The sequence below is a fragment of the Pinus tabuliformis genome, chromosome 7, assembly GCF_031772625.1.
Source record: "Pinus tabuliformis cultivar Carrire ecotype Pingquan chromosome 7, CPIR1, whole genome shotgun sequence".
Taxonomy (NCBI): domain Eukaryota; kingdom Viridiplantae; phylum Streptophyta; class Pinopsida; order Pinales; family Pinaceae; genus Pinus; species Pinus tabuliformis.
In genome coordinates, this window is record NC_142293.1 from 1,356,769,402 (window position 1) to 1,356,796,597 (window position 27,196).

Consider the following 27,196-nt stretch of genomic DNA (forward strand, 5'->3'; position numbering starts at 1 on the left):
TGGAAAGTTGTAGGGTTTCTTATATTGAAGATTAGCTTCTCATTCCAAATAGGATTACGGTCCTTTTGTTTTGTATGGGTTCGAAACCTATGGTTGTCAAAATCTACTTCAACAAAGGGACATGCAGAACCTTGGCCATCCTTCGGCATGAGGTTGTGGGCATCCACCACCTCGATCACAAGTTTCCTCATACTCATTCTCTATTCACTTCCTCTACCGAAGAAAGCTAAAACTGTAAAAAAATCTAACTGCAAGCCTATCACTAGAGACAACAAGTTTACCTTTGCGCTTTATCACTCCTTACTATGCCAAAGCTCCTACACTGGTAATGAATATCAATTTTTTAATAGACATACAATTTGGGTCATTTGGGTTATGTCTCCCTATCATACCAAATAGGTTGAGCAATTCATAATGTGTGTTATGAAACATTATATAAAAAAAATGGAAGTAATGCAAGAGATGAAGGGTAACGACATTTAGCACCGACTGGGAAACAACAGACTCACACATGTGTCCTCGTCAGATACAAAAAAAATGGAAAATAATTTAAATAGATGAGGACTAAAATATATATCAGGAGACCCCACCACCCATCATTCCTCGCTTCAAGATGGAGGAAACATACGGGAGGGATGCCATTACCTGTGCGCCCTCCCCTCCACCTCAGCTACACCCACGTGGATGGCACTCCCGCATGTACGACACCTGCCCGACGTGGACTGCCACGTGTTGTGGTGGGTGTCAGCCCTTCAAAAACCTAATTTCGACCTTTCGCCTGGTTGTTTCTGCCTATTTTCCACAATGTTTGTTCTGCTCCGTGTATTTCTATTCAAGTCCGGTGTTTGGGTGAAGCCCTTCGTCGACGATGGCACAAGACAGCTCCATTACCCGTGCGCCTTGTCCACCATTGTTGACCTGCTAACCGGGCTAGTTTGCTTGCATGCGCTCATTAACGAAACAGGGTTTCTTTTATTCTTGGTTCATTCTGCCTGCAATTGTTGTTCATTCTGGAATATCATGGGTTTACAAATACCTTGGTGGTTGTTTCATTCATGTGACCTATTGTTTGGGGAGGAGCCAGTACCAATTTCTAGCTAGTGCGAGGTTTAAGGTAAATTTACAGGTAATTTTCAGGTTTTTATGGTTTTTGTTTCGAAATGTCTATGAATATTTATGCCATTGGCTAATTTCTAACTTTTTTCATGTTTTCCAAGTTGGTTGCAAGTCTGGTGAGCTCTGGAGAAGGTCTGGCAAGCTCTGGAGAAGGTCTGGACATGGAAGACACTTGGACATGGCTTCTACGTCTATCCAGTAGGAAAAATCCTACTAGCTATTGCCACTGTGTTTTTCAACACCTCACCTTCCTATTGGAATTTTTGTTATTTTCTCTTGGAGTTTCAGGATTTCAAAGCGTTTTGTAGGTTTAGGGTTTTGAAGCATTTGTTTGCCATCTTCATCTTAGAAATCATCCAATTATTGCTTTATGATGTTTAGAGCTTGATTTACTTGCCCATACTTTCCATATATTTAGCATGCTGATTTTGAAAATTTGAATACATAGTATTAATATATGTTAAAACCTACTACTTTTCCCTATAAGCCCTGGAGATTGTTATGTTTATTTAAACCCTGAAAATATTTTAGATACTTTGAAAATGATCATGTAGTCAAGAAAAACAAGGTGACAATACATTTCTCTATGGTTGCATGTGTTTCTTCTTGCTAATGTTCTTTCCACACGTTTTTGTGTGTATGTGCTTTCCAGTTTTCAATGTACTTTTCACATTTATTAGTTCCCCTCTGACTACATGTGTGAGTTTTCTAGTTGTTAATGTGCCTTCCAGATTAACTAGCTCCCCTCTTATTACTGGTCTATCTTTGTTGTCCATTGCTGACCAGGCTTCTCTCTACAAGTTCTTTGAGAGTCCTTGTTTCAAATTTTTCTCCAATTATCTTATTCTGTCTCGAGAAAATAGGAAAAGAACCACATAGACTTCAAGAATTTGTCTCCATGGTGAAACAGGTTATGATAACGATATTATGAAATCCTTTTTGATATTTTTGATTTAGAGTATGAAGCGATTTGTCATTAGTATAAACAAACAAACACTTTTTGGTATATCATTCCCCGCATTTCTCTAGTAGCCATGATTTTGCCATGGTTGAAGGAAGTTGGTATTTAGTAGCCACATAGTTCTATTAGAAAATTTAGGATATGGTCTCATCCTCAATTGTAAATGATAAATCTATTGTTGGTATATGTTCATAGGAAAAAAAGGGAAACCTATGAACAACGCTGGTGTCTAATACCATAAATGCTATTAATCTTTTGGCATCTTAATGTAAATTGCTTGAAGTTAATAGAAATTAATTTACAAAAAAGTAGCCACATGACTAACACTACCAGAGGTACATCAAATTATTTTTTCTATTTTCTTTCCTAAAAACACCTTGTATATAAAGTTCTTGTCACTTGTGGCCTTTGTGTTTGTAGAAACATCCTTGATTTGATTTCAATTGTTTCAAGGATTTCTTAGTTGAGCAAAGTGTACAAACTTGTTATATTATGTTGGCAAAATTTCTAAGCTTTCCTATGTAATTTTGGCTTTCCCTAACACATTTCCAAACCGTTGGGTGACTTAATTTTTTTAATTAACTAAGAAGTTTCTTTAACCTGTGCATTCAGAAAATTTAAAATAATTTCCTTAAACTTTAAAACTATGTAACATTGGATCGGATTCAAGAAGAAATCATTAAAACATAATACAAATATACATAAAGTTTTCACATATATATCCAAACCATTTAACACAAATATATAAATTCATATCCTATAATCTAAATCTAGGTTAGGACTTGATCCTTGTTTGGTTTTTTAACCAACCCAAATTATATTTCTTCCACTGCAATAGATAGGCAGGTCAAGACTTGATCCTTTTTTAGATTTTTAACTAGGACAAACTATATTTCTTCCACTGTAATAAATAGTTTTTCAGTGTTATTAATCAATTTTTGATAAACATTTTTGATTAGGTACTATTGCACATCACTAGATGAATATTACTTGCTTGATCTTGGAATTTTAAATTTCATCATGTTATGGAAACCATGGTTGCATGCTATGAGTTTCTTATAGCTAAATCTTAACTATGAATATTGAGTGAGGGGAGGTGTTTGACTTTCAATCCACACCTGAATATGGCACAGGATTGATCAAGAAGCTATGTATCTCAATAGGAGAGCAGTCCAATAATGAAAGGCAGGTTAAGACTTGATCCTTGTTTGGTTTCTTAACCAACCCAAATTATATTTCTTCCACTGCAATAGATAGGCAAGTCAAGACTTGATCCTTGTTTAGAATTTTAACCAGGACAAACTATATTTCTTCAACTGTAATAAAGAGTTTTTCAGTGTTATTAATCAAATTTTGATAAACATTTGTGATTAGGTACTATTGCACATCGCTAGATGAATATTACTTGCTTGATCTTTGAATTTTAAATTTCATCATGTTATGGAAACCATGGTTGCATGCTATGAGTTTCTTATAGCTAAATCTTAACTATGAATATTGATTGAGGGGAGGTGTTTGACTGTCAATCCACACCTAAACATGGCTCATGCCTGATCAAGAAGCCATGTATCTCAATAGGAGAGCAGTCCAATAATGAGAGGTAGGTTAGGACTTGATCCTTGTTTGGTTTTTTAACTAGCCCAAATTATGTTTCTTCCACTGCAATAGATAGGCATGTCAGGACTTGATTCTTGTTTAGATTTTTAACCAGGACAAACTATATTTCTTCCGCTGTAATAAATAGTTTTTCGATGTTATTAATCAAATTTTTATAAACATTTGTGCTCAGCTCGCAAACAAAACTGCTTTACAACCAACCAAGTTATTGTTGGCTTTTCAATGTAGTGAATGCATAGAACGATAATGTTGTTAGTATTTCAAAGCAATAAATTTGTAGAGCGATAATGTTCATTATAAAATGGATTTTGGCTACAATGTCGCACAAAGTATGAAATAAAAAAACCTAGGTTGTAATCCAAAATGTTTCTGTGACAAGAAAAAGATACAATCCATCCAAAATTCACATCATAATGTGGTTACAACCAAAAACATATGACACCCCTATTCTTTATGGCCCTGAGAATCTTGTAAGATTTCTACATTATAATAGACTATAGATGTTGCTTCTAAAATGGATTTTGGCTACAATGCCGCACACAGTATGAAATAAAACAACCTAAGTTGTAAGCCAAAATGTTTCTATGACAAGAAAAAGATACAATCCATCCAAAATCCACATCATAATGTGGTTACAACCAAAAACATATGACATCCCTATTCTTTATGGCCCTGAGAATCTTGAGTGCCAAAACTCCCCGAGTTATGTTCTTGAACCAGGTAGGTTGGCCTACCTAAAAAGGGTTGATTAGGAAATGGTTGATTATGCCATATGATTGAGTCCAATTTGCAGCTCCCAACGATGAAGGTATTGAGTACCCATACCTCACATTTTCACTACTGACCCCCGCATTAAGTGGAGGTGTGTAATGAGCATATATCGAATTGACACCAACTCTGGTAGGAATAAGGCAAGTGGGTAAACCCTAAGTTTGATAGTGAGGCACTTGAATGTTTATGAGATCTTGGAATAATGGTGTATTATCTGCGATGGAGTCCAATGACTTTGAAATAATTTTGGTTTCATTAGCTATGCTTTTATCATTGTCAACCATATTTATCATCCCCTGTTCTTTTTCAAGCATTTTTTGTGCCTTTCTTGATTCCTTTTCCTATCTTGCCATTTGTTTTTGTTGGTCTTTAACTTGCCTTGCTTTATCTCTTTCAATCCTTTCATCTGCTCGATGTTGCGTTGCAACAATCCTTGCTACCTTCTTCTCCTTGACTAGATCCTTCTTTTTCTGTTTTAATTCTTGCATTTCAAATTTCTGTTTTTTGGACTCAATTAACAAGTTTATATAGTCCTCTGAGGTGAGTAACTGTGAGCTTCAGCCCAAATGAAGACTACCCAATGCACCTTGCTTTTTTTTCATTGATACTCTCTCTACTGGTAGCTTTAGGAACCAACCAAGTATCTTCTCCACCCCTCCCACCTGCATGTCATTGCTTGGTACTTCCCTTTCAATATCTGATGGAACTGATTGAACTATATCATTATCTTCATTTGATGCCTCATTATGTGCTTCATCTTCTTCCATTGATCTGTTGTCCACAAAAAAATGAACAATTTCACTATTCAATTTTGCTGGTTGTGAGGGCATGTTCATGCTTTGTTCATTGGTTGTTGAGACACTATGTGCATTCATATTAATCATTGCTTCTGCTAGCCATGAAGGTGGGGTTACTTGGCTTGGCAATGTCAATTAGTCATTGTCAACTGAATGTTCAACAATGTCATTAACTATATCAACAATAGGAGTTTCATGTTCTTGAGTTGGTGGAATGATCTCCATGTTACTGCGAATTTGTTCATGGTTATATTGTGTTTCACATACAGTTTCATCATCTTCATCACATAAGTGTCCTTGAAAGCGGGAAATCATATTACCAGTTGCAACAACATCATCTTGGTCATCTACTTCTTGCACTTCAACACCTGTTTGGGCATTCCCTTCTTCCTAACCATCCACATGAAACGCTTGGCTACAACCAATATCATGCATAAGAGCATCATAGTTCAGTGGCCAGATTCCTATCCTCCTAAAGCCAGCCTTGATATTTGATGGTGTCATAGCCCTTTTAAAAGCTTTACTTGCATGCTCTGCTAAATCGAACCTTTTCACCTCAACCCCTGGATTCTTTGCCATCCATGCAACACGCTCCGACCTGAAATAGTTCTTGAAAGGGCCAAGGGCCATGCCCCTTGGACTGTTGTTGATAGTTGTTCTGTGGTTGATGCAGTGTTAACATTAGCTTCAGTCGCATGGTCATCATCAACAATTATCCTTAGGGCATTGTTGACATTAACATCACCTGTCCTGTCCTCATCAGACGATGTGCATCGCAGCTGCGCACCCCTTGTCACTCTCCTGCCACTTCTCCTTGTATGAGCAACATAACTACCTTTTGCCATAGATGCAACAACCTATAAAATTATTGCATGCATTTAGATAAGAATATTTGTAAATTATGCTTTCATACAAGGCAAAAATACTTCTGCTTTATTACAGGAAATTATCAACATGTATGTTAATATCCTTGAAAAATCAAACATACAGAATCATTTTGTTGTATGTCTTCAAAATTATCAATGATTGTTGTTTTGATAACTTGTCTTTACACATAAAATACCATGACTGTATTGATTGGTTTTGTTATGCATTTCCCAATAGAGCTCTTGTTTGGTTTCACTACTTAAAATATTGTTTTGTTGTTTTCTGTAAGGACGCACTTCTCCAGAAATGGATCTCTAGCTATCAAGTAGTTATCATTGGCTAAACCAAGAATGGTGTTTAATTTGACCAAGGCTCCAACTTGAGACCCCCTGAAGCACTCTTGATCACAACTTTGCCACCACAACAAATTTTTTCCTCATGTCACTTACAATTGAAGTTTCTAGTCATGTAAATATTCATTTCAACTACAACTCTTATTTGCATCTTATCTACATATATAAGAGAGGCCATGCCTTTTTCTTAAATCAGGAAACCATATTATCAATTTGTAAAGTTTTGAGTAATTATTGACCTCATATATCAAATTAGATAAAGTGAATATGAGTAATGAGGGTGCAGTTTGCCACATTTGCAATAGTTTGAGGCTGGTTGTGCTTTATTTGTGGTCCTTCTTTCTGATAGGTTTCTCCTTGTATACAACAACCTTCCAATAGGGCCCTTCCACTGCTTCTTGTTCAATTGTTTACGTTATTTTCTTCCTTTTACATTGTTTTGTTTACTTTATGATCATATTTCAAGAATGATCTAAACCCCCCTTTCCTTTTCTCCTTTCAACTTTTTTTTCACTTTATTTTGCAAGTCTTGTTTATGCTACCATTAGTCTTGATGATGTTTATTGGTGGCATCATACAAGGTTTTCAGTTCCAACACCGAAAGTTGTATTGCAATAGTTGACCACTAATTAAGAAACTCATCTAAAGCTTCTGATCTATATTACAGCCAATACAAGGACAATAAATCTACTCTTATCTTCAAATTGGGCCATAGTTTTTGTTTCTTATTATAAAATTTCATTAAGATTTTTTTAAAAATGATTCTCAGAAAGAAATTGCCTTGTGAAATTATGGTTAAACAAATTTCAATTGAGTTGATCATCATGTTCCTACATATTTTTGCATGTTGTCTTATGATAAGTTTCTATTTTAGCCTTCATGTCACTAGAGAAATGTCCAAGCAACCAAACTTCTGCTGCAATACCTAAGGTGCTACCATTATTGTCTTAAGTGAATGGAGGCTAAGGCTCCTTCACTATGTCTAGTCCTCTTAATGGATAAGATGTATAAAATTTCGTTGTCGTGACAACTTGTGACCATGGTTTACTTCTATTACGAAGACAATAGTTTACTGCTTCAAAAATAAAAATGGTATAAGATGATAGTTTACTGCTTCAAAAATAAAGTGGCATAAGATTTGTAGAAATAATTTTAAAACAACAACTTTTCTTGCCGGGCACACCAAGCAAATAAAATCAATACTTTCCTTACACTAAATTGAAATTAAATTACGTCTATAAGTCTGAACATAGAAATAGGTGAATTGTCCACTTTATGGACCTAAGAGAGAATACCCCAGACTGTGTGTTGATTTTCATGAAACTGAAACTGTAACTAAAGCTAAATCTGTAAGAGTTGAAACTATAAACATTGTGAGAAATGAAAATAGAACTATAGCCTGTGTGTTGATTTTCACGAAACTGAAACTATAAGTGAAACTGAATTTGTAAGAATTGAAACTGTAAGAACTTTGATAAATGAAAACAGAACTGTAAAAAAAAATGTGTTGTAATTGATATCTCTAACCTGGATATATTGGCAACTATTTTGTGATGTTTTATCTTCAAGGTTGCTGAATAGTTTGAAAGTATAACATGCAACTTCAACAGTGGTTGACCTTATTTTATAGTTTTTGGCACTTGAATTTAGTTGGTGGTAAGGATGGACACGGATTGCAATGGTTTCATTTTGAATGTATGGTCTGGATTTAATTTGATGTGATCTAATGGTTGAGAATTTGTTATTTGTTGATCCATGTGCTTTGATTTGTTTTAATGAGAAATAGAATGAGTTGGGTGAAATTTATTGAAGTTATTGGGCTGGGTGTCATTTATTGAACAAAGTGGGTTTAAATGTTATTGGGCTGGTTGTCATTCATTGAACATAGGGGGTTTAAATGTTGAACAACACAACAGTGATGGCTGACATACATTCACTTTTATTATGTGCATGTATGGATATTTAATTGGGATATAAAGCTTCAGTTCTAATGAGTGGGGATTGAAGTGAATAGACCATTTTGGAAGCATTTATGGTTTCATCTGTTTTCTAGTTGGGTCAATATGGTTTGCACTCTTAAGTATTAAGATACTATTTATGGACAGTTGTGGACTTAGTGAATTTTTTGGGAAATTTTAGACATAAATTAATACTTCTTTATACTTAATGTTATTTATCTTTGTTTAAATATTGGTTGCAAAAGTCTCAATTTCTAGTGGTTTCGTGGGACCAATACTATATCAATCACTGTCCCTACACAACATTAAACATCTCTCTTCTAGCTTAACTCAATTCATCAACGCAAATAACGCCTACCATTTTTGCCACGGTCCAACAAGCCACCCACCTCGTAATTGACATGCATTTTGTCGGCATGCCACTCACCTCGTAACTGACATACATTGCGTAGTATCTGAAAAGAGATATCTGTCAAATTAGGCATCGTATGTGAAGAGAGATATGTGTCAAATTAGGAGTAAAATGGAAACGAGATAGATGTGAGCTGAGATGAAAAAGGTAGACGAAGATTGGGTTGACTATTATCGAGGAAAAACGCTATCGGGGTGAATATATTTTTAATTATATATAAATATTACTTAATTCCAACTATTGAGATATTTTATGCTCATTGAATTTTTTTATTATGATTAACTATTTTAAGACGCTACATGTCAATGGGTCTAACCACTAAGGTGGTTTACTATTTTGGCAAGCATGTGGGTTTACGGATGAATAAAAGCAGCTCGAACTAGTGTTTGTAGAGGGCTCGACAACGCAATATTTTAGCCCAGCTATTCAAAGGATTAAATATTAATCGATCAAACAATAAATCAAACCCTCGACAAAACTTCCTTTTTAACCCGCAGTTACTTAGAGGCTTCATATAGCAATAGCTTGAAATTTCACGCCCTTGTAAACAAATGCTCGTTTGAGCCCTTGTTTTTCTATGAAACTCCTGAGCGCAGTCTGCGCAGTTCATTTTTGTGAAAAACTTCGGCTAAAACCCTCGACCGAGGTATTTAGGAGCCTTACCGAGGAGCTAGAGCTTGATCCAACTTCTCAACAACTTCACTGAGGAGCCAAAAGTTTGACCTAGCTGCCTAAGCTTGACCAAGGAGTGCACAAAATGAAAGATGTCTGGAAGTAGGAGTAGGTTGTATGATTATTTTAATTTTTTTTCTTGCAAACAACGGAATTAATTTCAAATTAAAGCCATTACAAAAACCACCACATAAAACTATTATTGAAAACCACTAAGAAAACCACAAAATTTTCTTGGTTTTTTATTTCTCACAAAACCTAGAAGAAGGAAAGCTTTTGAAAGCTATGAGTTTCATAGCAAGATATTTCTAAAATAGATGGAATTTTACAATAGTTTAAATAATTTGTTTTGCTATATAATTTAGCTTAAAATATGAATGATACATATCTCTCCTACTTTTAAAGTTATGGTCTTCTTAAAGAATTTGACTAAAAATACTATTATACATATCTCCCTTACTTTTAAAGTTATGATCTTATTTTCTAGAGAATTCACTTGTTTTTTAATTTCTTTAAAAACCTAGAAGAAAGAAATCTTTCAAAAAATATGAGTTTCACACTAAGCTCTTTCCAGAATAGATGCAAGTTTGCAATTTTTTAAAGAATTTATTAAACCTGTCAAACTTCTAACTATACTTGAGTTTCTTCCAACCTTCACAAGTCTTTCCAAAATAGATACAAGTTTGTAATCCTTTGAAGTTGCTTTAGATTTTACTCCAATATCATAAGATTTATAATTTTCAAATAGTTAAAAAACATATATATATTAATGATAATAAACTTCTAACTATTATTTGGATTATCTATTTAAATAATTTCTTTTGCTAGAAAGTTTGGCTTAAAATATGATTGATACATATCTCCCTTACTTTTAAAGTTGCCATGTCCTTTACAAGAGAATTTGGCTTAAAATACCATTTATACATATCTCCCCTACTTTCAAAGTTATGGTATTATTTTCTTTGAGAATTTACTTGTTTGGTAATTTCTTACAAAAGCTAGAAGGAAAGATTTCTAAAAATATGAGTTTCACATTGAGCTCTTTCCAAAATAGATGGAAGTTTGCAAGTTTTTAAAGAATTTATTAAGCCCATCAAACTTCTAATTATGCTTTAGTCTCTTCCAACCATCACAAGTCTTTCAAAAATAGATACAAGTTTGTAATCTTTTGAAGATGTTTTAGATTTTCCTCTAAAATCATGAAATTTATAATTTTCAAATAATAAAAAAACATAGATATATTAATGGTAATAATCTCATAACTGTTATTTGGATTATCCCTGAATTATAAAAATAATGATTTATATGATTTATTATTACATTTTTTTTATAGCAAAAACAAATATTTTAATATGTTTGAGATTTTTTTATCTTTTTTTATCATCCTTGAAAAATCATTTATTTGAAAATAAGTGAGGAAATCATTTATTTGAAAATAAGTGAGGAAACTTCTAGAATGAATTTTTTGAAAATGTGTGAGGGGCTTCATAAATAGTGTGTAATAAATTATAAAAAACTTTTATATTATTTCAAATGTTTTTAGGTTTAAAATTCATTGAAATTCCCCAATCTTATTTAAAACATGAAACCAAAATATAAAATATGTTATAAATTGTATTTTTGTATTTGCAATAGATTGGACACTTTAGGGTGGATGGGTGAGTGTTAGATGTGTGAGTGACAAGATTTTTCATCATGAACATTTACCATGGATATTATTAACTTCTAGATAGGCCTTTTTACAATACCATGGGCCAATACCCAGAAGAGAAAGATAAAGAGAGGGAGGGAGAGAGGGAGAGGAGGGGAAAAAAATCATAATACCATGGTTTATTTATACCATGGGCCATCTAGGCTTTTGATTATTATGTTATGGGTCTAGTCTTTTAATTATTGTATTACAATACCAAGGACCAATACCATGGCCATTGGCTTATCCATATCACATGCCCAAAAACCATAACTTATTTAAAAATCAAAATATTTTACAAAAACTTTATTTTAATTTATTTTTATAACATTTTTTAATTAAATCTAAAAGAAAAAAGGTCATAATCACTTTTGAGGTATATCCAAACCCACCATCCTCACCACTACTAAAAATATTCCCTTAAAGATTAAATCTAGGTTTTAATAAATTAAAAATGAGAATACTTTTATATATACAAATATGAAATTTATATAATATAAATAATATTATAAAGAACTAGGATAGATGCATTTTAACCAAAGCTCAAAGAAAAGAGAGAAATAAAAGTGACTAACAATGATAGAGGAAAGATAGTGCATGATTCTTTTAAGTTTTTTATTTTCTATTTTCCTTGACATGATTGATCCAAAATATTGGTTTAATATTTTAAAACCAATTATGTTTTGTTTTGTTTTTTGTTTTGTTTTTTTGTTTTGTTTTGTTTTGTTTTGTTTTGTTTTTTTTTTTTTTTTAATTTAGGTACTTTTTTAAATAAAATACAATGAGATCATATTTAAGAGAGCGAGAGTGAGGTGGAGGGGGAATAGAGTGGCGGAGAGAGAGATTGAGAGTGAGGTGGAGGGGGAATAGAGTGGCGGAGAGAGAGATTGAGAGTGAGGTGGAGGGGGAATAGAGTGGCGGAGAGAGAGAGTGAGAGTGAGGTGGAGGGGGAACAGAGTGGCAGAGAGAGACATAGAGGTGGGAGAGATAGGGAGAGATGAAGGAAGAGAGTGAGGATGGAGGCGAGAGGAGGAGAGAGAGAGTGAGAGAGAGATGGATTTGGAGGGGGAAAGAGAGGGAGGGAAGAAAAAATACATTGAGAGATAGAGGTGGAGAGAGAGAGGGCGTGATAAGGGAGAGATGCAGAAGGAATGAGGGAGAGAAGAGACAAGGGAAGGGAGGGAAAAGGAGAGGATAGAGATAGGGAGACATAGCTATGGAGGGGGGAGAGAGGGGGAGAGTGAGAGGGAGATAGAGACAAAGTTGGAGGGTGGTGCGAGATAGTGTGTGTGATGGGGTGGAGAGACAGATGGAGGTGGGAGAGAAAGGGAGAGAGAGGAAGGAAAAAAGGGGGGACTTGAGAGAGAGGAGAGAGAGTGGGGGAGAGATGGAGCTAGAAGGGGGAAACAGAGGGAGGGAAGAACAAAGACATTGAGAGATAGAGGTGGAGAGAGAGAGGGAGTGATAAGGGAGAGATGGGGATGGAATGAGGAAGAGAGGAGATGAGGGAAGGGAGAGAAAGGGAGAGGATAGAGATAGTGAAAGAAGGGGAAGAGAGAGACAGGGAGATATAGATATGGAGGGCAGAGAAAGGGGTAGAGAAAGAAGGAGAGAGAGAGGGAGTTAGTGACATAGTTGGAGGGTGTAGAGAGAGAGAGTGTGTGTGATGGGGGGTAGATACAGAGGGAGGTGGGAGAGAAGGGGAGAGAGGGAAAGGAAGAGAGAGATGACTTGACAAAGAGGAGAGAGAGGGGGAAAGAGAGATGAACCTGGAAGGGGAAGAAATATAAAGAGAGAGGAAAGGTGGAGAGGGAGAGGAGGTGACAAGGGGGAGAGAGAGAGAGAGAGAGAGAGAGAGAGAGAGAGAGAGAGTATGTTTTTGGGGTGAGAAGGAGAGACAAGGGGAGATAGAGATATAGATGAGGGGGGGAGGGAAAAAGAGGGAGGAAGAGAGACAAATATGGAGAGAGAAGGGAAGAGAGAGAGAGAGAGAGAGGGCGATGAAGAGGGAGTGAGATAAAAGGAGAGGATATAGATAGGGAACTAAGGGGAAGAGAGTGGGAGAGGAAGAAGGAGAGCGAGAGGGAGATAGTGACATAGTTGGAGGGTGGAGAGGGAGAGAGTGCGTGTGATGGGGGAGATAGAGAGAGAGGGAGGTGCAAAATAAAGGGAGAGAGAGGAAGGAGGGGAGAGATGAATTGAGAGAGTAGAGAGAGGGGGAAGAGAGATGGAGTTGGAAGGGGAAGCAAGACATAGGGAGAGAAAGGTGGAGAGAGAGAGAGAGAGTATATTTTGGGGGTGAGAAGGTGAGACAAGGTGAGATAGAGATATATATGGAGGGGGGAGAGAGGAAAAAATAGAGAGGGAGGGAAGAAGAGAGATAGATATGGAGAGAGAAGGGAAGAGAGAGAGAGAGAGAGAGAGAGAGAGAGAGAGAGAGAGTATATTTTGGGGGTGAGAAGGAGAGACAAGGGGAGATAGAGATAGAGATGGAGGGGGGAGAGAGGAAGAAAGAGAGAGGGAGGGAGGAAGAGAGATAGATATGAAGAGAGAGAGAGAGAGAGAGAGAGAGAGAGGAGATATACAAAGAGAGGAAGAGGGAGAGATAGATAGATAGACAGATATTAAGAGAGAGAGTGTTTATGCAGGATGATATAGAGATATACTTTTATATATCAAATATTAATATAGTGGTATTTTTTTAATCGGTGGTAATTTTTTATTGGGATTAAAATTAAGATGATAAATGATTTTATTGTAATTTTTAGGTATCTACAACGTTTTATAGGAGTGAGTTAATAGGTAAGTAAAGTCAATCTTTTTAAGATGTTTAATATTTTTAAGCAAATAAAATTTAAATTTAATTGAGTCTTTTTTCCTTTTTGCTTTCCTTAATTATTTGGATCATCTTAAAATGCGTCAAAACCTTTCAAAAATAGGTTTTATAAAGTTCCTTTGAATCAAATGAAACTAGTTGAATTATAATTTATAGAAAAGTTGTTCCTTTGAATCAAATGAAACTAGTTGAATTATAATTTATAGAAAAGTCCTATAAGATTTGTATAAAAATCTCTTAAAGGAAAAAGGGTGAGTTTATCTCTTTATTAACATGGTCTTTATATTATATATCATAATTTAAATATTGTATGAATTTATTTTTCCAACTAAACGGGGATTTTTAATTAGTAGAATCATAATTATATATAATTATATATATATATATATATATATATATATATATATATATATATATATATATATCTATATATATATATATATATATATATATATATATATATATATATATATATATATATATATATATATATCATCATTACACAATCTAGGCATGGTATGGATATTCAAGAAAGTTGAATTTATTTAAACATTAAAAATAAATATTTTATTAAACCAACATTCCAATTCTAATCAGGCTCATTTGTTAACAAACCAATAAAGCCCTTAATGGCCTAAGCTATTGGAGTGGGGATCTCCCATTTATCTTTTATTGGTCCACTCTTTGTTTCCTAGCACTTGTCTCCCAGTGCATTCACTATGTGCACACCATACAAGCTCCAAGCTCATACCGTCGGGCCTCCTTCGTTAGGTCAGGCTGTCAGGTGGTCTTGACCTTGACCATTGCTCCATTACGTCGTGTGCCCCATGTTCACCCGTTCTATTTCATCTTAATGCTTACCTTTTGCTCCTTCTTTGAATCCTCAAGTGTGCACCCACCAGGGTAAATTCATCAGGATGGCGTCATCCTGCTCTATTTGTTTAAGCACTTGAAAACAATTGTTGAGGTATCTATGTTGTGCTTCCCCCATAGGGTTAGGTTGTAGTGTGGGCTTTGCTTGTAGCCAATGAAAAGCCTCTCCGTTGTCTTATTATCACTCCAAGTTAGCATGATCGATTTTTTAGACACTCTACCACCATTTCCATTGGGTTTGTATGCTTTTCCAACTTTTGTTATGAGCCCAAAGGTTCTCCATCCTTTTTGTCTCTGCTAATTTTGACTTTTGGGGTCCATATATTTGAATAGTTATATTGTTTGATCCAAGAGGCCATTTGCAAAATTACACATATCAATGGAAATATTTTTCTGAGCTCTTTCCATCTGACTGGGTTTCATCAGGATTTGTCATGATCTTCTACTCCATAACTGGTGCCAAATTCTCTACATCATTCTCAACCATGCTACTCCTTGATTCTTGTTCTTATGCTTGGAACCTGATCTCCTGAGGAATCCTTTGTCACATGTGCCACCTGTTGACATCAATTGACACCATGTTGCTATCAATAACAACATATTTCTAACATTCTCTCACTTTAGCATTGATGGAAACACCAAGATCAAAAAAAATATAAATAAAACATCCTCATGAAATATTATTATCGCTTTTGAGTACGACTTCCCCTAATATGCACTTCACTTATGGTTTGTTGCTTCTACTACTACTATTCTTTGATGTTTCTTCTCTTGTTGTTTCTTGATCACTAACACCTTCAAATTCACCAATTACCTCTCCTTTTACTTTTTTTTTATCACCATGTATTTCTTCCCCTTTGACATCAATGGCAAGAACATCGACAAGCTCCCCCTGTCCCTTTACTCCCCCTGCCAACATTATTTATCTATCATGTTGATCCTATAGACTTATAATGTTGATCTTGATATTATGAAAATATGGAAGCTTCCTTTCTTACTCTTGAAGGAAGAGTTAGTGTAGGGACGCAAGAGGAACAACTCCTAATCTTTCCTTCAAATACTCAAACTGTTCTCTAAGAAGTGGCCTGCGGAAAATGCTGGAAACACAATGTGATTGATGGTAATAGTGTGTCAATTGATGTAAATATGTGTCACATGTGAAAAAATATTCCTTAGGAGATCAAGTTCCAAGCATGATAACAAGAATCAAGGAGAAACATGGTTGAGAGTGATGCAGAGAATTTGGCACCAGTTCTAGAGTAGTAGAAGGTGTCAAATGAAGATGAAAGCCACTTAGATATAAATATATCGTAAAAATATTTCTAGTGATATGTGGAAGTTTTCAAATGGCCTCCTAGATCAAAATATAGAGCTAGTCAAAGCTATGGAACCCAAAAATCAAAATTAACAGAGATAAAGAGGATGGAGAACCTTTTTGTGCATTTCCATGGTTGGCAGAGCAACCAAGCCTAGTTACAATGGTTGTAAAACAACCAAAAGGTGGACTAAGTTGAATTATAGTGACAACAAGGTAGTAGAGAGGATTTTCATTCTCTATAGGTGCAACCCATACTACAACTTGGCCCGACCGAGACACTCTGACAATTGCTTTTAGCCACTCAAATAAACAGAGCAAGATGATGGTAGTAGATAAGCCATCCTGGGGGACTTACCTAAGTGGGTTCACCCCAAAGGATTCAAAGAAGGAACACTACTTAAGTTTTGGGATGAAATAGAGTGAGCGAATGCGGAGCACATGGTGCAATGGAGAATTGGTCAAGGTAGAGCCCACCTGATAGTCTCATTCAGTAGAGGAAGCCTTGTAGTATGAGTTTCAAGTTTGTATAGTGTGAACACAGTCAATGCACTAGGACATAGAGCATGGACCAATGAAATTTAAAAGGGAGGTATTCACTCCAAAAAATCAAACTATTGAGGGCTAGCCCAGAGGGATGACAAGGCATGCAAACAAAGAAGCGATAACCTAGAGGAAAGTTATGAAATATATAAGAAAAAGTCGCGAAGTGTATTAGAAATTTAACAAAGGAAATCATTGCAAAACAAGGCCTCAGGACCCTTTCTCTCTTGTCTCTAATAGATGACAAGTGGAATAATTTTATTGACTTGGACAATGGAGGATGATGATGTTAACAACCAGTGAATAGGAGGTGGACATCTGGCAATAATTTTTCGAATTTTTAGGAACTTGAATGGCCCATTTTTGAGTGACACATATCACCAATCACAGGAAAACACATGGCATCTATGAAATCTACATGATGTCATCCTGCTAGTTGAAGCCCAATGGCTTGTTAATGGTGCACAAAGCGGAAGCGCTGGGTAAGTGGTGCTGGGAAATAAAGGATAGACAGGTTGGCAGGGTGACAACAAATGAGAATGAGGTCAGGAGGGCCCCATAAGACACATCATTCCCTAGGAAAGACCCTAGAAAATTGTAAAGGGGAACAAGCTTAACATGTTGGGATAGAGAGATCTGCAACTTACGCGCTGGCACTTGGTCATTTCGTGGAGAAATTAGACTAAGGGCATTGAGAAAATTACAAGGGAATCAAACCCATGTAGGTCATCGAGCATCTTAGCGCATAAAACCCTAGCTTGTGGTCATAGGAACCAGTCCTATTGTGTGAAAAGAAGGAAGGGCCAGAACGAAAGGAGCTTAAGCCAAATTTGGCAAAACTATCAGTTTTGGAAGCAGAATTACCAATCAACTCAAAGTTAACTGTAGCTAATAATAGAAGGAGGACTACTAAAACTTGTAAAAGACCGAGTTAGATAAAAAAGAAAATAAATTTAATTTAACTTGCAAAAGAGGATGGTTAAGGTCTGAGAACTTGGTGAACATAGTCACAGGACAATTTGTGAAAAATGCAAAGAAAAAATATGTTTCTATGTAGCAATGCAAGAAAAGAAAAAGGGCCAAAAATATCGAGTCAAAATTCCTTATAAGCAGGCTTGATAAAGTAGGTTAGATAAGAGAGTTTGTATGTATAATTTGGTGTGAGGTAAATCTACTAGTGTTATCAGTAATTAGAAATTGCTAAAGGTATTGGTGATTAATGAAGAAAGTATTTTATTTTGAAGGCACAATTAGCATTCATGGCTCTAGTATGAAAATGGATGAAAAATGAACCAGTGAGTTTCAAGCAAGTTGTAGCTTGCAAATCAGGGGTTGGTTCTCCTTCTAGTGGGTTCTGGTAAATATTTTGGGTTGTAGCTCCATTTAGTTACCAATAAATCATGAAGTTTTAGCATCCTGCTAGTTGTAGCTAGAGAATTGTAACAACGAGTTGTAGCTTTTCTTGTGAAGCAATTAAAGAGAATTTTTCAAGAATTTATTTGTTCTTTGTGTTATTAATGATATTGTTTCTTTTCATTCTTATTCCAATTATTTTTTGAAGTACTTAATGGTGTCCTGGCATCCTTGCACAAAGTAAAATAAATATTTTAAATTGGAAAAATTCCTATAATATTGATTCACCCCTCCCCTTCAGTATTGTCCTAGTTTCCAACAATTTGTATTAGGGCCAAATTTCCATCAGACTAGTTTAACATCTAGGAAAAATATCAAGGAGCATGGAAAACCAGGAAGGAGGATTTACGAATAGAGAACCTATGTTCAATGGAATAAACTATGTGTTTTGGAAAGTAAGGATGAAGACCTAAATTCAAACACTTGGAGCAGATTTGTGGGACATTGTGGAGGAATCGTATCAAAAGCCTCCAATGGTGATTACCAAAGATCAGAACGTGGAGTTCACGTGCAATGTTAAAGCGATGAATTCCCTGCTTGTTGGCCTACCTAAATTGGAGATTGTCAAAGTAATGGACTACACCTTTTCCAAAGCTATTTGGGACAATATGAGCAACTGCTATGAAGGAGAAAACAAGGTAAAGAAACCTAAACTTCGAGGGTATAGGATGAAATTTGAGTCTTTAAGTATACATGATGATGAATATATCACAAGTAATTTTTATGTGTAGTGTCCCTTGTGAAATGTCTTTAATATTTATGATTTAAGTTGAATATTTAGATGAAGTATGCAATTTGATTGATTAGTTAGTAATAAAATCAGCCACGTGTTGTGTTGTAGCTTTTTCTGGCACAACTGAAATATCAAATATATTCAAGAAAGTTCCAGCACTGGATTAGAATTACAAAATATGATGGCACCTGGTAATATTTGTTGATAACTCTAAAAATGGAAGACATTCTTAATTTTATGAAAAATGATAAGAATGATGAAATACTTCCTGGTTCCATTTCAAATGTTTGGAAAGGGGAACAATTTTATGGGACCTATTTAATATCAGCTCCCAGCTATTGTTTTCCCTAGTGTAACTCTTGTAGTTTCTCCTCTTGTCTCACTCATTCAAGATCAGTTTATGCATCTATCTCAGGGAAACATCCCTAGAACATATCTCAGAGGAAATATGGAATGATTGGAACAAAAAAAATTCTAAATGAGCTTGGTTCAAATTTTTGTAGATTTAAGATGCTATATGTTACACCAGAGAAGATTGTAAGAAGTGATAATTTGCTAAGACATATCAAAATATTGCATTGAAGGGATTTTCTCACTTGAATTGTAGTTGATGAGGCTCATTATATAAGTTAGTGGGGGCACAACTTTAGACTAGATTATCAGGGACTTGGTATCTTCAAGAAAATATTTTCAAAAACACCTTTATTGGCTCTCACTACAATTGCAACAACGAGTGTAAAGGACGATGATGTACAAGCACTTGGGCTTGTAAATTGTGTGCTATTTAAGAAAAAATTCAACTGATATAATTTGAGGTATTCTATTATGCCAAAGACAAAAATTTGTATTGAGGACATAAACAAATTTGCCAGAAATAACCAAAGTCATGAATGTGGAATAATTTACTATCTATCACAGATGGATTGTGAAAAGCTTTCAGAAAGGATACAAGAATTAGGGCACAAAGTTGCATTTTGTCATGGTAGCATGGATCCTCAACACAATGCATATGTCCAAAGGTAGTGGAGGAAAGATTAAATCAACATAATATGTGCTACAATGGCATTTGGAATGGGAATCAACAAACCCTATGTAAGGTTTGTTATTAAACATTCACTATAGAAGTCCATTGAAGGCTACCATCAGGAATGTAGTCGTGCTAGCAAGGATAACCTCCCCTCATCTTGTATGTTGTACTATAACTATGGTGATTATATTGGAGTAAAGCATATTCTTACACAAGGAATTTTGGAGAAAAGTCCAATGGTTTCTAGAACTGGGCGCATTGTTGCGACCAATTCAAGAAGAATATTATAGGAAAACCTTGAGAGTCTTTCATGCATGGTTAGTTGCTGTGAAAATGATGTGGATTGCAAAAGGGAACTTTAACTTGCTTGTTTTGGTGAGAAATTTGATGCCTCAAATTGCAAAAATACCTATGATAATTGTAGTAAGATGATAAATTTTATTGAGAAAGATGTAGCTGATCAAGAAAATAAGTTGATAGAGTTAATAAAAGAAATGGGAAAATGATTCTCCTCATCTCCTATCTTGGATGTGTTTTGTGGCTCGATCAGTTAACAAATTAAAAGGTACAAGCATGAAGGTTTGATTCTTCAAGGAGCTGGAAAAATTCTCAGCAAGAGAGATGCTTTCGTCTCCTCCACCACATAGTTCTTGAAGATTTTGTTGTAGAAGGTATTATGAAGAGTGATGTGTATGGGTCACTATCATCCATTCTCAAGAGGCTATGAGGAATTTTATGTGACCTAGGAGATGGGCACATGAACATGTTATTATTTTGATTGGGTAACTATCTCCACTGCGAGGATAATGCTTGACTTTCTCAACGTGTCCATGTATCTAAAAGAGGTCTTCACCACCTACTACACTAACTATTAAACGTAATGATGAAAATTGGTCCACAGCTCACCAAAATTTTATCATACTTTGTTATTAAAATGGACCAAATTTCAAGAATATGGGCCGAGATAAGGACATCAGTGATCCAGAGGTTTGATTTTTGTTTGGTGGAGAGCCTGGAAGTGAACCTGGGATTTTGTTTGAGTAATCCATGTAGATAAAGCTACTATCATCGAAAAATTAATAAAACCATATCTTATTGCACTTTCTATTCCACTGATTGGGAAGAAGGAAAATAGGTGGACCATTATCTTTTAGTTTGTGTTCAATGAAGGTCCTAGGCTACAACCGCTTCTGGTAATTAATGTGTTTGAGGGCATACCTAGCCCATGATAAAACTCACTAAGCCAATCTCAGCAGGGAGCAATAATTTTAATAGACTCTTAGGTCATTTTCACTTTCTATTGGAATATGACCTTTGGTTAGTATCGACATTGAGCCGCTCTGCTAAAAAGAACGAAAGGTTGACTCCAAATGACCTGATAGGAAGCATTCTGATAGACTATTTTTGGAGTGCACTATCAATATGGTGGATCACACCACTTGTTGCTATGTTGGTAATGCCTCTCACTATTTCTCTTATTATGATTTTCAAGATGGTTTCTTCCATGATAACGCATCCTCTGGGGCGCAACTGAGATTTCGGTGATGGAGATTACAGGCCTTTGCAAATCCCTCCTAACATTTGGAATCAAATGTTCTGAGTTTTATTTTTCATCATAAGAAAATTGAAACAAAATAATTTTGATTGATATTGAATTTAGTGAACAATTAAGACACAAATGGATGCAAAGTAGGATATATAACAAATGCCTTATGTAATTCAATGTTGAGAATGTAAAACCCCTGGAGAATATCACAAAGTTTATATGGGAAATGCCAAAATTGCCTTTTAAAATTCATTTCTACAATTCTTAAAACCCTAGTGACACTGAAGGGTGCAAGCTATATTTGTTCAATTGTGAAATGATTTCAAATCCTTTTTCATATAGAATAGGTTACACTTCGTGCATACACCAGAATAATTGAAGGCTCAAATTCTTGTGTATAGATCCATGAGATCTCGACAACATAAATTTCACAGGGTTTATGAAAAGGAGATCTCCTGGAAAGTTGATTGTAAAAACTACGAATTCATCGGTCAACGGACAACATTGACCCCGATGACACCTTCAAGTTTTCAAAGACCAATATGAGTGGTCCCCTAAGCAGTATTTGGTTTCCAAGAGTGGTACGTGGTTTTTCCAAGTCATACAAGGGTACAACACCGAGACCTACATCAACATCCATATTTTCAATGAGTCCTGAAAACCAAAGATTGAAACTCATATATTATCTTATGATAAAGAATCAGGATATTCTTCTTAATGAAGGTCATTATATAGGTATGTTTACTTTAACATTTATCATTTTTATTTGACAAAAAGAAGATTTCTATATTTTTAATAACAAATTTTTATAACTATTTAAAAACAATTTTGTAATTAAATCAAGCATTGGTTCTTAAATTGACTCAATTTGACAGTTAGCCAGTTAGGCTAGGGAGGGAAGATAAAAGCCCGAAAATGGCATTTTTGAGGGGTTTGGAGTCCAGTCCTCATAACTAGTATAGTAATCCAAAATTCTCTCCAAAGCCTAGATAATAATATTGCAATTTGATTCCAGTTTTGGGAATTCGTAGCCATTATTTTTCTCTCATGACGCAATATTCATCCATGTCTTTTCTTCTTATAGACAATGTAAGATGTAGTTGGTGCTTCAGTTTAATTTTTAAGGAATTTACTTATTTTACTCATGACAATTAATCTTGAATCCCTTAATGAAGCACCCCATATCCAAGAACCTTATTCACATTTTCTTAGTCTTGCATTATTCTTTCTGTAGTAGTCTAGATTGAGATTCTTAAGTGCCTAATTTGGACCAGGTTTATTATTATTCTTCAATCCACTCCTCTAGTCCAACATTCTGAAGCTCTTAAACTTTATCTGGCCATTATGCTTTGAAAGACTAGGGTTTCCAAACTAGAAGTTTTGGTTACAATCCCACATGACCTGTCCTTCTAGCCACTGATTTTAATTATTTTTATTCAATTTAAAAATGTCTTGGGAACTGGTTCCCCCACAACCAAGAACTATTTCCTGAGGAACAACATTTTTTGGCATCGTTGTTGGGAAATGGATTAGAAAAGTTTTTCCTAGGTTTTCATAAAATTTGAATCTGATTCTTGAAGATGACAAGATTCTACAGTTGGTTGTATATTCTCACCTGTGGTATTCACTTTGTTGTTCTCTTTTATGGGTTTCAACATGACAATACCTGCATTATTTTTTGATGAAAGAGAAGAATTAATTTAGTTATAGACAAAACCACGAAGGTCTTATGTTGCATATTTTTCTACTGGCCCTGTTTATGAGACTTATCTTTGAGATGAGGGTTTTGATTCCTCAAAAGATTCTCTAGTTTATGACACCTATATATTAGGAGATGAAGATTTTATTGCACATTTCGAAGAATTTTGGCTTGCTTGAAAATGGAAAGGAAATGTCCTGCAACAACCTTTTCAAGAAGAGCCCATAGGTGAAGAGTTGAACAATGCTATGGATTCCCTATCTAAGGAGGTATATGTCAGCAAAATATTCATGAAAAGGAGGCAGCTGAAATTTTTTCTCATCAGTTCTATGATCCAGTGGCTGACTATATGACATTTTTCTTTCGTCAGCAATGCTTATCGATTTTGGGGTATTTGCTGGATTTTCTATCTGAAACTATTTTATGGTGTGTGCCAATTTTAATTTTTTAATTTTTGCAGTATGGAAGCATTAGGTCCAACACACTAATGTTGGGTTGGTTGTATTGGATGGTGGATTTCACCTAAAGGAGCACATCTATGTATGTAGTAGGACCTATATATAAATAAGCTCAGGTGTTGAGCATTTTATTTTTTGTTGCAATTCTGCAGTTCAGCTTTTAGTCGATGAATAAAGGTGGTAGTCCCAGTTGGAAATAGGTTTGGAGGGGTTTTAGATTTCAAGAATGTCAAATTTTAGTTTTCAGATTTCAAAGTTTGTAGAATTTTAGATTTCACACCCAACTTAGGCACCTGATCTATGCTTTTTACCGCTTTACAGTGAAAGCACTATCCCCAATTGGAGTGAGATCTTCTAACAGAGCCCGACACAACTAAAATATCAAATATCTTCAAGAAAGTTATAGCACGGGACTAAAATTACAAAAGTTGATGGAACTTGATAATATTTTTTGACAACTCTACAAAGGGAAGAAATTCTTGGTTTTATGAAAAATGATAAGAATGATGAAATACCTCCTGGTTCCATTTCAAATGTTTGGAAAGGGGAACACTTTTCTTGGAGTTATTTAATATTAGCTCCGAGCTATTGTTTTCCCTAGTGTAACTCTTGTAGTTTCTCCTCTTGTCTCATTCATTCAAGATCATACTATGCATATATCTCAGCAAACATCCATGCAAAATATCTAAGTGGAAATATGGAGTGGTCAAAAGAGAAACAAATTCTAAATGATCTTGGTTAAAATTGTTGTAAATTTAAGATGTTATATGTGATACCAAAGAAGATTGTAAGAAGTGATAATTTGCTAAGACATCTAAAAATCTTGCATTGAAGGGATTTTCTCACTCAACTTGTAATTGAAGAGGCTCATTGTATAAGTTAATGTGGACATAACTTTAGACTAGATTATCAAGGACTTGGTATATTCAAGCAAATGTTTCCAAAAATACATTTTTTGGCTCTCACTGCAACTATAACGACGAGTGTAAAGGAGGATGTTTTCCAAGCAATTGGGCTTGTAAATTGTGTGGTATTTAAGCAAACATTAAATTGATCTGATTTGAGGTATTTTGTTATGCCAAAGACAAATGTATTGAGGATATAGATAATTTTTTTAGAAAGAACCATCGTGATGAATGTGGAATAATTTATTATCTATCTCGGATAGATTATGAAAATCTTTCAAAAAGGCTACAGGAATTAGGGCATAAAGTTGCATTTTATCATGGTAGCATGGATCCTCAACAACATGCATATGTCCAAAGACAAGGGACAAAAGATTAAATCAACATAATATGCACTACAGTGGCATTTGGAATGGGAATCAACGAACCAGATGTAAGGTTTGTTATTCAGCATTCCCTACCAAAGTACATTGAAGGCTACCATCAGGAATGCGGTCGTGCTAGCAGGAATAACCTCCCCTCATATTGTATTTTGTACAATAACTATGGTGATTATATTGGAGTAAAGCATATGCTTACACAAGGAGCTACGGAGCAAAGTCCAATGGTTTCTGGGACTAGGTGCATTGCTATGACTAATGAAGGAAGAATATTATAGGAAATCCTTGAGAACCTTTCATGCATGGCTAGTTACTATGAAAATTATGTGGATTGTAGAAGGATATGTCAACTTTCTTATTTGGTGAGAAATTTGATGACTCAGATTGTGAAAAGACATGTGATAATTGTAGTAAGATGTTAAATTTTATTGAGTAGGATGTACCAGATCAAGCAAAGCAGCTAATAGAGTTAATAAAAGAAAAGGGCCAATGATTCTCCTCATCTCATGTCCTAGATGTGTTTTTTGGCTCTATGAGTCAACAAATTAAAAGGTACAAGCATGAAAGTTTGATTCTTCATGGAGCTAGAAAAAGTCTCAGCAAGGGAGATGCTTCACGTCTCCTCCATTACATAGTTCTTGAAGATTTTGTTGTATAAAATATCATGAAGAGTGATGTTTATGGATCACTATCATCTATTCTCAAGAGGCTATGAGGAATTTTATGTGACCTAGGAGATGCACACATGAACATGTTATTATTTTGATTGGGTAACTATCTCCATCATGAGGATAATGCTCAATTTTTTCAACATGCCCATGTATCTAAAATAGGTCTTCACCACTTGCTACGTTAAACATTAAACCTAATGATGAAAATTGGTCCACAACACTGAACTTTATCATACTTTGTTATTAAAATGGACCAAAGTTTGAGAATATGGCCCAAGCTAAGGACTTTGCTAATCCAGAGGTTGCATTTTTGTTTGGTGGAGAGCCTAGTAGTGAAGCTGGAATTTGATTTGAGTAATCCATGCAGATAAAACTATTGGCATCAAAAACAATAATAAAACTAGATTTGATTATGCTTTCTATTCCATTGATCGGGTACAAGGGAAACATGTGGACCATTATATTTCAGTTTGTGTTCAATGAATGTCCCTGAACTATAACCTATTTTGTAATTTAATGTGCTTTAGGGAATATGTGGCCCATGATAAAAATCGTTATGCCCATATCAATAGGGAGCAATAATTTTAATAGACTTTTAAGTCATTTTCACTTTCTATTGGAATATGACCTTTGGTTTTTATTGACATTGAGCTGCTCTAATAAAAGGAATGAAATGTTGAATCCAAATGACCTGATAGGAAGCATTTCGATATACTATTTCTATAGCACGCTATCAATATGGTGGATCACACCTCTTATCGCTATGTTGGTAATACCTCTCACTATTTCTCTTATTATGGTTTTTAAGATTATTTTTTCCATGATAAGGTTTCTTGTGGGGAGCAACTAAGATTTCAGTGAAGAAGAATGGAGGCCTTGAAAATCTCTCCTAGTGTTTACAAACAAACATTCCAAGTTTTGTTTTTCATCATAAGCAAGGAAAAACAAAATAAAGTTTGATTGGTATTGAATTTAGTGAACAACTAAGACATGGATGGATGCAAAGAAATATATATATATATAATAGATGGCTTCTACAATTCAACATTGAGAATGAAAAAACCCTGGGAATATCACAAAGTTTAAATGAGAAACATCGAAATTTCCTTTTAAAATTCATCTCTGCAATTTCTTAAAAGCCTGGTGACATTGAAGGGTGCGAGTTATATTTCTTCAGTTGTGAAATAATTTCAAATCCTAGAAGAGTGCACACTTCATGCAGACACCAGAATAATTGAAGGCTCAAATTCTTTATGTCTAGATCCACGAGATCCTGACAACATAAATTACACAAGATTTATGCAAAGGAGAGCTCCCATAAATATGATTGTAAAAACTACCAATTCATCAATCAACGGATGACATTGAGCTCGGCGGCACACCATCAAGTTTTCAAAGACCACTATGAGTGTTCTTGTAGGAATTATTTTGCTTCCAAGAGCTGTATGGGGTTTTTCCAAGTCATACAAGGGTAAAAAGCCAAGACCCACATCGACATCCATATTTTCAATGAGTCCCAAAAACCAAATATTGAAACTCTTATATTATTTTATGATAAAGAATGGGGATATGCTTCTTAATGA

The 27,196-nt window shown here is 35.1% G+C and overlaps 2 pseudogenes; both read left to right on the forward strand.

The window, feature by feature from the left end:
• Positions 1-18,667: 18,667 nt before the first annotated feature.
• LOC149252593 (ATP-dependent DNA helicase Q-like 4A pseudogene) lies at positions 18,668-20,681 on the forward strand (annotated as a pseudogene).
• Positions 20,682-20,908: 227 nt separating this feature from the next.
• On the forward strand, positions 20,909-25,657 carry LOC149252594 (ATP-dependent DNA helicase Q-like 4A pseudogene; annotated as a pseudogene).
• Positions 25,658-27,196: the final 1,539 nt, after the last annotated feature.